This window comes from Peromyscus eremicus, chromosome 5 (assembly GCF_949786415.1).
Source record: "Peromyscus eremicus chromosome 5, PerEre_H2_v1, whole genome shotgun sequence".
Classification (NCBI taxonomy): Eukaryota; Metazoa; Chordata; class Mammalia; order Rodentia; family Cricetidae; genus Peromyscus; species Peromyscus eremicus.
The window spans coordinates 131,059,546-131,072,778 of NC_081420.1; positions in this window are offsets into that span (position 1 = coordinate 131,059,546).

A 13,233-nucleotide genomic window follows, 5' to 3' on the forward strand; every position below is an offset into this window, starting at 1 on the left:
ATAATTAAACCCATAATGGTGGCTTCAGCTACTCTAATATAGTGGTTTTCAACCTTCCTAATGCTGAGATCCTTTAATACAGTTCCCCATGTTGTGGTGACTCCCAGCCATAGAATTATTTTATTGGTGCTTCATAACTGTAATTTTTCTATGTTATGAATCATAATGTAAGTATCTGATACGCTGGCTATCTGATACACTACCCCTGCACACAGTGTGTAAAAAGATGGATCAGGAACACGACTCAGTGGGTAAATACCTGCTCTGCAAGCATGAGGGCCTGATGCTGAATCACATAAAAACAAAGGCATGGTTCTGTCTGTGCCTGTAACCCCAATGCTGGCTTTGGGGACGTAGACAGGAGGGTCACTAGGACTTAGCTGGTTGCTAGCCTAAGTTCACTGAGAGATCTTGTCTCAAGGAAATAAGGCAGAGAGTAATGGGCATACATGGGCATGTACCCTCCAATGCACATGTGTATGAATACCACACATACATACATACATACATATATACATACATACATACATACATACATACATACATTTAAAAGGAAGGGAATGCTAAGCCAGCTCCCAGCTCCCATGGGTTTTCAATGTTTTTGAAACTTGTTCCATTCAGGACTCACTATAGCTAGGCAGGGTACCACATACCTGTCAACCAGCACTGGAGAAGCAGAAGCACAGAGACTCTTTAAGTTTGAGCCAGCCTGTGCTACTTAGTGAGCACTAGGCCAAGCAAGGCTATAGGTCTGCCCAACGAGATGCTGTCTCACTGCAAATGAGCGCCCAAGGAGGCACAAAGGTGACAGCCCAGGGGCTCCAGCAAAGCCATGTTAGCCCCAAGAAAGCACTGTTGCCGTGGAGGACATTTGCTTTGTTTTGGGAGCTGTGTGGGCTGCCCTTGTCTTCACATACAAAACACAGGCAGCTTGGCAGCTTTGGGTGGGAGGGCCCTGGGTGTGAGGAGCAGATCTTGACAAAAAGGAGAGTGATTCCAGGAGAATGCCCCTGTTTGGTTTTGGCCCTTAAAGAGAACAAAGCCTGGGGCTGACAATACTTCGTTTAGTGAATGCTATCAGACTCCATAGTCATCTTCATCAGGGGATGCACAAGAGGAAACAGGGGTGGTGACATGGACTTTTTCTTAGTTTGCACACTCTTCCAGTGTTTCTTGTGACACCAATTTCTAACTGTTTCATCTGCCACCGAAAGTTCCTGAATATGGCTCCACCCAACGCAATGCACAGAAGGACTGAGTATCCTCAATGGCACCCACTGTCATTGGCCTTTTCTTTTCTCTAAGATGCTGAGAATGTGAGGCTAAGATCCATTTTGTTAATTATTTTCCTCTCATCTGTTCCTCTTTGCAGCAGATGGGATTGAACCCGGGAACTTGGCAAGTGCGTCCCCACCAAGATGCATACCTAACCCAATGCTAAACTATTTACTAGGAAGGTTGTACCACTCTCCTGTCTCTGAGACCCTCTGCACCAGACAAGCAAGGTAAGATGGAAGCCAGGATGCTAGGTGAATGGGAGAGTGGGGTAGACATGGCCTTTGGAAGCGGAAAAGGCACAAGGGCGTGAATGGAGATAGGAAGACTCTCCTCCTCCTACACCAGGGCATCTTCCTTCTGATGAGACTTGTGCCACCCCGTGCCTGAAGCAGGAGCGTGGGTTTCTGCTGTCAGGCATGTTCCATTCAGCCATGTGGGAAGTGTTCCCTTAACAAGCTGTTCATGCCAGAATCCGGAAAGAAGTTGATATTGAAAAAATTGCTGATTCAGAAGTTGAGAGAAGACAACACAATCACCAAAACAATTAGATAATTAAGCACAAACATCCTTCCTGGTTAACGCTAGACCAGCCTGTTGCCCAGCCTGGAATCTGTCAGAGGATTTGAATCTCTTGTGTGTTTCATCTTTTAAATTTCCCTCACTGCATCTTTCCTTTGATTCTGGCTGGTTTTCTGCCACTCAGCCTTATTCTGTCCACACCACTGCCTTCCTCCTTTGACTAGTACAAAATTAAACACATGCATTTTTAAAAAATGAACTGGCTAAGCCTGTACCTGAGTGGTAGATCACTTCTCAGCATGCACAAGGTTCCAGACTCTCTCCCCAGCTCTGCGAAATAAATTATTAATGTAAAATAAATGTCTTTATCAGATAAAAAAAATCACAGCTTCATTTCCCTGTCTGCTCAAGGCAAAATCTTGTGTCAGTCCTCTCCTGATGCTGTCACTGTCTCCACCAAACTACCAGCTTCTTTCTCTCCCAAGCGTTTGGTATCCATCCCATGCCCCCCACCCCTACCTCTAACCTTCTCCATCTCCCCAGCCTTCTTGTGCCCCCTACTCACACTGCAGGGCAACCAGAGAGATCCCAGATCTCCCTAAAGATCCGATTTCTGTTTCCACCCTGGCTCGACACCCTGCCTCTCAGGATGCAGAAAGATCTCATGCATTCAAGGAACGGGGGAGAGGATGTATAGACAGGGAAGAGAGAGCATTATCCCCAAGCAGGCCAGCTGTGGAGAAGGCAAGCAGCTTGACAGGACGGGGACTTTCATGTGGCAGAAAAGAGGAAGATGAAAGAGACTGGCGTCTCCGTCCCTGCCTCCTTCCCCTGGCTCCTCTGTAGGAAAATTAGGTCCTGCAGTAATCATATTCATTGTAGCCATTTCCATACACATCCTGGTTTATAAGATCCCCAGAGGAAGGTAATTAGCACATTCTGTTCTTCATTCCGTGTTCCTTTCCTTCCTGCTAGAGCTGGAGCCAATGTGTCCCACGGCTAGGATCTTGTCCCTACTCTCTCCAAGATATGTGATTTGTGGCTTCCCAGAGTCTTAACTGCTGTCACCTAGAAGCTGACTGCTATCCTCACTCAGACCCCTCTCTCTGTTTTAGTAGCGCCCTCCACTACTGCCTCTCTCCTGTGTCTGCCGCATTCTCAGCCGGAGTTCAAGCCAAGCATGGCCCCTGCCTTTGCTTCGCTTCCCAAAGGTGAATCATCCAAGCTAAGAGGACAGGGACAGAGAGAAGGGGGTGATAAGGGAAGCTGGACACTAAGCTGAGTAAAACAAAAGTCAGACAACTCATGCCAGTGGGTTCCAAAAACAAAAGCCAGCATTTCCCAGAATCTCCCCCCCCCCCCCAGCACACCGTCATCACTCCCCCATCCCTAAGAATGAATAGGAAGAATCTGCCCTGAGGTCAGGCCTTGGGAACTTGACTTTGAGCTCTTGGGTTACAGAGGCTAAGGTTTATTCTAGGACATGTCTCAGAAGCTGGCTTGACTGTAAATATATCTGTGAACACGGTACAGACTACATTTCCAAGATTTTAAGATGAGCCTTTGTTTTTTGCCTTTCAGCTTTCTGAAACCAGAATGCACCTTCCAATCAATGTTGATGTTTGACCTGCAAGTCTTCCTTCCTCCCCCTCTTTTTTTCTTCTTGAAAGGCTATTATTGAATCAATTACGTGTCTTACAGTCAGTGGTGTGTCAGGATCAAAAAAACATGGTGAGCGCACTTGTGCGAAACATGAACGTGGGTGTGTACAGTTGTGTCTCTGGGGATACCCATTCACTAGCTCCTTTGGTCCAGACTCTAGCAGTGTTCTCCAAGAGAGTCAGGCCCCTCCTCAATGATTATCCTAAAGGAAGAAACTTAACTAACCCAACTCAAGAAAATACTCCTTTTGCCTGGGGGCGGGGTGGCTCAGTGGTAGAGGCTTGCTTAGCCTAGCAGGCCCATGACCCCAATTTGATCCTCAGTGCAAGGAGGGTGGTAAAGAAGGAAAGAAAATGCTGTGATACCTATGATTTCTGTGTCTGCAGAGGCTCAGAGGGGACCCACTGAACTCCCGTACTCTTTGTGGTCTTTTATGCTCCCTGAACTACAACTGTGTTGCTGTTGTTAGAGACCCCTAGACCAGAGACTCATCGTAAGTATCCAAGGGGGGACTGCACCCTGAAAGCAAGGAAATGCTCATCTTTCAAACAGGATTTCTTTACAGATTCCTAATTTCACCTCCCTGAGTTTTACGCTGCATTTTGTCAGTTTATAAATTTGCACGGCATCTCCTCACTGGGAAGAGGGGGCAGATAATCAAGCCCACGGGCATTTTACACACAGACACTGAAAAATAAAGACCATTAGCAAAAAGTATAATTAAATTAAGATGCCAGCTCACCAAAGAAGCTCCACAAACGGGAAATATATCAAACTGTGATAATATAAATGGGCTATTTCTCAAGGTGCTAGGATGTCAACGGAATAAACTTCTATCATTTGCTGACTTTTCATGCCCAGGGTACAGCAACAGCTTAAAAGTAAATCGCCACAACAGTACACACAGCCAGAGAACATGTGGACAATGTTTTGCCGTGATAATTCCCAGTCCCCCAGAGCTTGAGTCTGGGAGTCTTGAGCTCTGGGGGATTGGGAGAAAAACAAAATCGCATAAAGCCCAGTCTCTCCTTTTGGGCAAGTTGGCTGGTCCCCAAGCCCCAGAAGAAATTTTTATTAGTCATTAGATCTACTTTCTTAGGTCCGTTCAGCCTAATTCATTTTGAGCGTGTGTTTGCCAGTCGGGTTTAACATAGCTGAATATTGTCTGTAAGCAATCTCATAATGAGGCCGCAGTTCTTTGTAGAATATTGAAAATGACTTTTGGCATCCAAGTTCGTTTCCTTAATTCCTCTTTTAGTGTGCAAATAACCTTTGAAAACCTGCTTCTAGGTGTTTATGTGTCAGGACAGTATCAAAAATTATTCAATTGCCAAATCACATGTCAACACGTCTACTACAAAGCCTGCGATCATCCCGATTCACACTACTCTGCTGCTCTCTAGTGGACAGTTCGAAAACCTTGCCTTCGTTTCTTTTTCAGGCAAAGCATGGGGTAAGACATTCGGACTTGCAACATGTCGGAGGTAAGTGGAACATTAGCAGTTGTAAATATAAGTAACAAGGAGGCAGGAACCCAAATTAAATCCCTTGGAGGAGTAGTCACTGCGGCACAGCTGTCAACAATTTTCTAAGACTTTTGCTAAGAATCAGCTGCAGCTGCTACGGTGCCTTGAGGACAAAAGCCAATGGCTTTTCCGATGGCCAAAGAGGGTGTTGATTAGACTGTGTTCAAAGGAAGATAGATGATGGCGCGGACTATTTCCTTTAGAGCTATAAGAATGTCAACGCCAGAATGTCAAAAAGAGACAGGGATGTTTAAGAATCTAGCACATCTTAAATGTGGTGGGTGATTTTAAGTGACAATTAAAATACTCGACATTTTAGTAGCATTAAAGAAAAAGGATTACATAATCAACAGCACAGCAGGTGTGAAGTATGACGATGGCATGTGACTGGCATGCAGTCTCACCTCTCACATGCTAAGAAGACATGCTAAGATTTAGACATGAAGTGACTCCCAAAAGGCTCGTGTGTTAAAGATCTGGTTGTGAGCTGGTGAGCCGGTCACCGAGAGGCATTTGGCTCATGGAGCCTCTGACTGTTTCAATGAGCTAATCCATTGGCTGGAGGTGGGGTCTGCCTGGAGGAAGTGGATCAGAACAGACCACTGACCTTTGAAGGATGCCTGGCCTCTGATCCTTGGCTGCTCAGAGTTCAACAGTCTCCCTACCACACCCATATTCACAAAGTCTGTCTCCCTCAGACCAAAAGCAAAGGAGCAGCTGGTCTTTGATGCCTCTAAACGCAGTAGCCAAAATATAACTTTCCTGTTTCAAGATATTTCCTCTAGGCATCTGTCACAGTGGTGAGAACTGACCAGCACATAAACCCCGGAAGGGAAAGGTGCCGGTGCCCCTATGGTTATTAAGGAGCAAAGGAAACCAGATCCATGGCTCTGTAATTCACAGTCCAGTCCTTTACCTGATATGGTGCGGGAAGGGGGTGCATTTGCTGTTTTATATGTGTGTGTGTGGTGAGTGCATGTGTGTCATAGCTCGTGTATGGAGGTCAGAGGACAACTTTCGTGAGTCTGTTATTTCTTCCCTCTGTGTAGGTCTTGGCCCTCAACCTCAGGTGTAAAGGTAGCAAGCACCTTTACATATTGAACCGTCTTGTCAGCCTCCATTACAGTGTGAGAATAGGAATTAAAATTGATTTTTTTTTAATCATAGCAAAACCTCTAGGTTCATTTTCACAATCATTCGCAATGTCATCAGTAAGTGACCCAGTAACTGAGAGCCCCGGTTGTGGACTTTACGAAGCCCTTATTGTTTATAAGTTAGTTAGACTGGACCTCCATACCACCCTCAACTCTGTATGCTGTTGCCTGGACTCTTACATGCTCCACAACTTGCCATGCTCAGTGGAGGAGATACATGTGTGCTGCTTCAAAGTTACTGCCGGAAATTGATGAGAATAGTTGGTAGGGGTTAGTCCCATAGCCACATCTAGATGCAGGGTGGGTGGGCCAGGAGCACAGCAGAACAGACCTCAGTGACCAAGTGGCACCGTTTGCCAAAAGTGCACCAAACCAAGTGTGCTGGTAAGACCCAACATGTGAAACAGTCTTTCACCGAGTTGCACTAGTAGAAGTTGGGGCAGGGTGCTGCTGAACCCCATGATGAAGGTGACATCATTAATTAAAACATTTTTCTGTTTCCTGGAGAAAGAAAATGCCTTCCTATTGCACTGGTACATGTCTGGACAGTGTGTCTTGGTCTTGACCAACAAGCGTAGGCAGAAACAGTGGGTGCTCTTGCCAAGCAAGAGCTTTGAAAGCCATGGTCCATCAGACTTTCCTTTTCCTGCCAAACGACCCAGCGTGTCCCAGACAAGAGCCTCTTGTTCACCAGCTTCTAGAATGAAGAAGCTATAAGCAAAAACAAAGCCGCTCCAGGACGGCTATGTCATAGGAGCAGGAAAAACACTTTCACTGTTCAGTAAGCCGGAAAGAACTGGTCTCACTTGTGAAAGCACAACCCAGCCTGAGCTGACTAGTCCGTCTCAAGTGCCCTCTCACTTAAGTGGGAGCCTGGGAAGCGCTTCCTTAAAATTCGCAGAATTTGACAAACCTCGAATTTGGAAAGGAAGAGAACCAAGTCAGTGATGAGATCCTTTCAAGTCTGAGCACTCTGTACTTCTTGTTAACCTTTGACTCAGCAAGCTTGACATCCTGCCAGGTACAAGTGAGTACTAACGATGAGTGTGCGCATGTTCTCTTTCAACACTAGGGACCAAACCAGTGCTACCCCAAGCCTCCTGCAAGTTCTTCTCATAGTCTTCTGTGAGTAGAGCATTGTAATCGGGTGCTCCTCTGCAACCCATCCTTCTCAAACCCGCAATGCTTTATTTTCCCTCTAGATCTCCTAGACTCCATATTTCAAGCCAGAGCACATGCTCCTTTCACTCTGAAAGCTTCAGACTTGAATCTGAATATATATATATATATATATATATATATATATATATATATATATATGTATATATATATATATATATATATATGACCTTTCTGTGTCAATTGCTTTTGGTTTAGTGGCTTTGCACACACACACACACACACACACACACACACACACACACACATACACACACACACACACACACCCAGCTGCTAGAAGTTGCCTGGTTCACAGTACGTGCTCAAAACACGCTCATTAAGGAAATGAATGAGTGTAGTGTTTCCCAATTAATCACAGAATGAAGAAGCAGGGTCTCCTGACGGGTCTATCTTAAAATGTAAACCTCCTGTGGATTGAAAACTACAGTCTGGGAAAGGTGACTTTTTTCCCCCAAAGCAGATTATCTTTTTTGATAACCTGAGACTGAAAAAAAACACCTATGTTGTCCAGTAGTAAACTGTACACAATGTTATAAAGTTACTACATTTGTGTTCTCCTGGGCTTAACCTTGATCTTGTAGTCATCTTTTGATAGGTGTGTTTTAACATATTTTTCTCTAAGAAGAGGAACTTGTTGAGCCATTTATAATCTAGTATAGAGTTGCTGGGAAGTTCAGGGTTTGTTCACTCACCACATGCACACCCACACATTTGCTATTTTTTATCTGTTTAGATCCTCAGTGCCTACAATATCTGCCTTATTATTAATAATACACTACTAAGAATTTCCTTCTAAAATTGCATATGTCACCATGTTATGGGGGCTTTGGATCAGCACTAGCTAGAGGAGGTCAACTCCCCAAGCTCCCACATCCTTGAAATGAGACAATGTGTGGATTATAGATGATACTTCACCCCACCTCAATTAGGGCAATTAAGAAGAGGTGATGGATGCAGAACTTGGATGAAGGAAAGTCCTGGCACAAAACACGGTGTCTGGAGGTGTCTTAAATTACACACACCAGATGGACCAGGAGAAGGGCCCTGAACGGCAGGCAGGTCAGGCACAAGGGCAAAAAAAGGCTCCAGAACTCTGTTCCTAAACCAAAGCCACCCTTTGTCCTGCTAGAAGGCATCTTACTTTCTCTTTCTGCAACTCCACCAGGTTGCAGAACCTCTCCTGGGCCTTCAGGTAGACACACAAAAGTCCTACGGCCTCCATATTTAATGCCCTCAATAGGTGTTAGCTCAACAAACAAACCTCCACAAAGCAGACCTGCCCCGCCCTGTGAGTCAGGAGTGGAAGTGTTCTCTTCTCACTGAAGAGAAAGGATTATCTCTTCTCTCTACCAGGATGGGAAAGATGGCATCCTCCTGTCAGAAAAAGTTTCTCTCCAACAGAGAAAAGGAAAGAAGACTTCTGCGGCCTCCTAGAAGTTCGCAGCCAATAGAACCAACACATTTCATGTTCTCACTCACAACAGCTGGCTTCTGAGGAACGGCCTTGGGGGGTGACAGGGCAGCAGGGGGGTGCACTGGGGTGCGCTGAGGTGCGCTGAGGTGTGCTAGGGGCCTAAACATAGAGAAAAACTGTTGTTTCTCGGGTTTTCTGGATCAGGGTCACACTGTGTGGAACCTGGGCCTCAGCACCCTTCCTTTGAAGGTGAGGGGTGGGGCGCGATGTGACCTCTGACCTGTGACAGTGTGACTTCCAAAGCTTGCTCTGGAATCTGCTTCAGCCCTACCCTGAAGCATCCATGCCATGACTCAGGCGAGATCAGGCACTCAGACCTGTGTGTATGTGGAGATGCTCATGCATATGGGAGGCCTGCTCTTGCCTCTGCAGGAGGCTAGCACCTGCTAACAAATAGATGGATACATCGAAGGGAGCAAGCACAACTTTAATTTGAATCCGCCATTTATTAAATTTGATCATTTCATGTAGAACTCAGTTAGCCCCGTAGTACTTAGTTATTTGATGAAACATGAATGTAAGTACCTTAGGAAGACATTCTGTAGCTGTGGTACTGTGGGCCCATTAAACTGTACTCAGTGGAGATTCCCCTTCATAAAATGAGAGGGTCTCTCATCTGATCAGTCAAAGGCCTTAGAGAGAAGCACAATCCCCAGAAAAGAAGAAAATACTCCCAAAGAAGGAAAGACTAACTCCCACTGGCTGGCTTGCCCTGCAAATTTTGAAATTGTCAGTCCTCATAAATCACAAGAGCCATAGATCATAAAACCATAAATCACAAGTCTTGACAGTAAGCCTCTAAATATTGTATAAATCCTACAAACAAACATACAATTCTGCAGAACTGCTGTCTTAGTTATTGCTCTATTGATGTGAAGAAGCACAAGGTAACTTATAAAAGAAATTATTTAATTAGGGACTGCTTACAGTTTCAGAAGGCAAGTCCACGAACATCACGGTAGGGAGCATGGCAGCAGGCAGGCAGGCATGGCATTGGAGTGGTAGCTGAGAGCTCACATCTGATCCACAAGCAGGAAGAAAAAAAAAAAGCAAAGAGAGAGACTGGGAAACACCTGGGCTTTTGAAACCTCAAAGTTCACCCCCAGTGACACACCTCCTCCAAGGCCACATCCCCTAGCAATTCCACCAAATGGGAACTAAGCATTCAAATATATGAGCCTATGGGGGGGGGGGGCAATTGTCATCTAAACCACCACACCTAGAAAATTCTAAAACGGCAAGGTAATGTTCTGAAAGTTCCGATGACATTTTCCCTGATCGTGAGGTCGAGAGGAATGGCGAAATCCAAAGGTTTAGCTTGTCACCAGTACTCGGCATCACTTCAGGAGACTTCCTCATCCTCCATCTGAGGAGAGTAGGTAGACTAGGTCCTGTGACATTAACCCTCATTGTCAATTTGGCTGGATTTGGAATCCCTGAGGAAATAGGGGAGGCTTGACTGTGGTATGTCTGTGAGGTGTTTTCAGAGACCTTTCTGGAGAGAAGGTCTCTCTTCAATGTGGAGAGCACCATCCACAGGGCTGCAGGCCTCGACAAAATGAAACAGAAAAGAGAAAGGTGGTAAAATGTAAGTATTTCCCTCTTTGCTTCCTGTGTCATGAAGAAGGTCCTTTGCTGTATGCTCCTACCACCAGGACATCTGGTCCAACACATGGTCATGGGGTGCACCCTCTAAAACCCCCAGCCACAGTAAATCTTCCATTAATGTCTTCTCTGAGTTTGTTTGTTCAAAATTATGTAAAAGTAGATAATACATCATCCGTTGCTTCAAGAGGACGGTAATGCTCATGATCACAGTGGTTTGTGCATCAGACAGAAGGATCCCAGGGTGCAACCCAGGCCAGAATCAAGCAGCTTTCTACAGTCGTCTCCTGTGAACCAGCCAGTGACTCTCTGGCTTGGACAGGGTGATGGAGATGAAGGACTGAGAAGGCAAAGTAGACTCCTATGCTGTCTCCTATTCCCTCCCACTCCTGCCCAGAGTCTTTCTAGACGTGAGGCTCAAGAACAGAGGGACTTGAGGCTCGCTTCTAGGCTTCAGGCATAATGGACATGTCTTATGTTCAGTAGACAAGTGTTCACTGGAACCTCTCTTGCATAAGGAATTTGCATGCTAATGTAGGGCTCCCCACCCTCTGCACTGGTGATAGTGTGGTCATGTGATTTTTTGGAGTGGAGGCTTCCCTGTGTGCTTCAGGCTACTTAGCAGCCTCCCTGACTTCTAGCCACTCTATACAACACGGTGTGCATCATTTTTCATCATTGTGCAGAATCCCTTACATAATCAACTTAAGGAGGAAGGAATCATTCGGGATCATGATTTCAAATGTTCCATTTCGCTCTGTTGCTTCTGCTCCTGTACATGGTGGGATACAAGTCCTGGTGGGGTGTTGTAGGGAGCACATGTGTGGCTTGCATCAAGATGAGCAGGAGGCAGAGTGGGGACACATAAGAGGAAGCCATTAGGAAATGCCCTCCAAAGCTATGCCCTCCTCCCCAGTGACATACTTCTCCCAATCAGGCCCATGTTGTACTTTTCACACCTCCAAATAATGCCATTTTATTATGACACCACCAAGGGGTCAATCCATTGACTAGGTCAGACCCTTATGACCAACCACTTCCCCAAAGCTCATGTGCTGACAGCCAAGGCCCCACACTACGTGAGCCTGTGAGGATAGACCATGTTCAAGCTAGGTGCCTCTAACAATGTTTGGTGGTGTCTCTCAATTCTATTTGTTTCATGTGCCATAGGCAAAAAGTCTCTACCAGTTCCTGGTGGGAGGGAGTTGCATACAGGTGAAAAGTGTGCTAATGAAAAGACACAATCTAAACAAATAAAGTTTCATAATGTGTTAAAGGCAAGTGGGAAGGGAATAAGTAGTGGATTGATAGATGGACAACCTCTATATGTAGCTTTCACCCATGTACTCAACTGAGGACTGAAAACATAGTTAAACCTGCAATGGTTGTATCTGTATTCAACGTACAGATCCCTTTCTTGTCATTATTATTGATCAATATACTATGTCTTAATCTCTTTTCTATTGCTGTGATAAGAAGACACAAAGACCAAGGCAGTTTATAGAAGAAAGAGTTTCTTGGGGGCTTATAGTTTCAGAGGACTAGAGTCCAGGACAGTCATGATAGGGCGCATGGTGGCAGGCAAGAACACATGGTACTGGAGTGGTACTCAGAGCTCACATCATGATCCACAAGCACTAGGCAGAAAGGGCTAATGAAGAATGGCCTGAGCTTTTGAAACCTCAAAGCCCACCCCTAGGGACACATCTTCTCCAACAAGTCCACACCTCCTAATCCTTCTCAAACAGTTCCAACAAATGGAGATCAAGTATTCAGATATATAAGCCTATGGTATCCATTCACACCACCACACTCATTCACACCACCACACAGTGTAACAATTATTTACAGGACATTAACCTTATATTTGTTATCACCACTAACCTCAGGATGATATAATATCTATGCAAAAATTACATGCAAACACTAAGTTATTTTATCTATGAAACTTAAGCATCTGAGGATTCAGCTATCTATTCAGGCCATGAAATGCATCCCCATGGACTCTTGGGTTGACTCCATTTCAGAGTCTTAACTGAAGTGAGAGGAAGTGAGCCACACGGGTATCTTGAGGGGAGAATCTTTCAGCCAGAAAGTACTCCATGCACATAACCCCTAAGAAAGGAGTGTGTGTGTCCTGGGACAGAGCAGACAGGCCATGGAAGTCTGAACAAGGCAGCAACCTGGCCTGACTTGTAAAGGGATTATATTACAGGAGAGGACTGAGAACAAGCAGAGAGTTGGAAATCCTCTAGAATTTTCTACCTAGGAAGTGGCCAGGATCAGAGTGAGCTCCCGAGGAGGTCAGAGAGGCTGGTTATCCTGAAGAGAGGAGGATAGACAGGTTTATGTGGGTGTGAGATGTGCAAAAGCCCAGAAACTTCCAGAAAGTGGATGGATGGTGATGTTGTTACTAGGAAACGGATGACCCTCTGGAGACAAGCGAGTCTGGGATGGTAGGAAAAGTTAGCTTTTGACTGCGTTTCTTTTGGAAAGTCTTTTGGATATTCAAAGGGAGACCTCAAGTAGGCAGCTGGACAAGTGAGTGCTTAGCTTAGGGCGTGGCTGGGGCTGGAAATGGAAACTGGAAGTTTTAAAAGGGGAAGATGAGATGGTAAATGGTGACAGCCTGGGGAACCCTCCACTCCCGGCTGAATTTGAGACACTGCAACACTCAGAATGCGCCTGAGGTGTGACGAGGCAGACACATGCTTTGGTAGTCTCATGTCCTTAATGCATGGGAACATCATAACAACCCACGCTTTCCAGAGAAGACGGACAGCCACACTCAAATGGCTCCATAGCTGAAATGTAAGAGCCAAACCAGATGGTA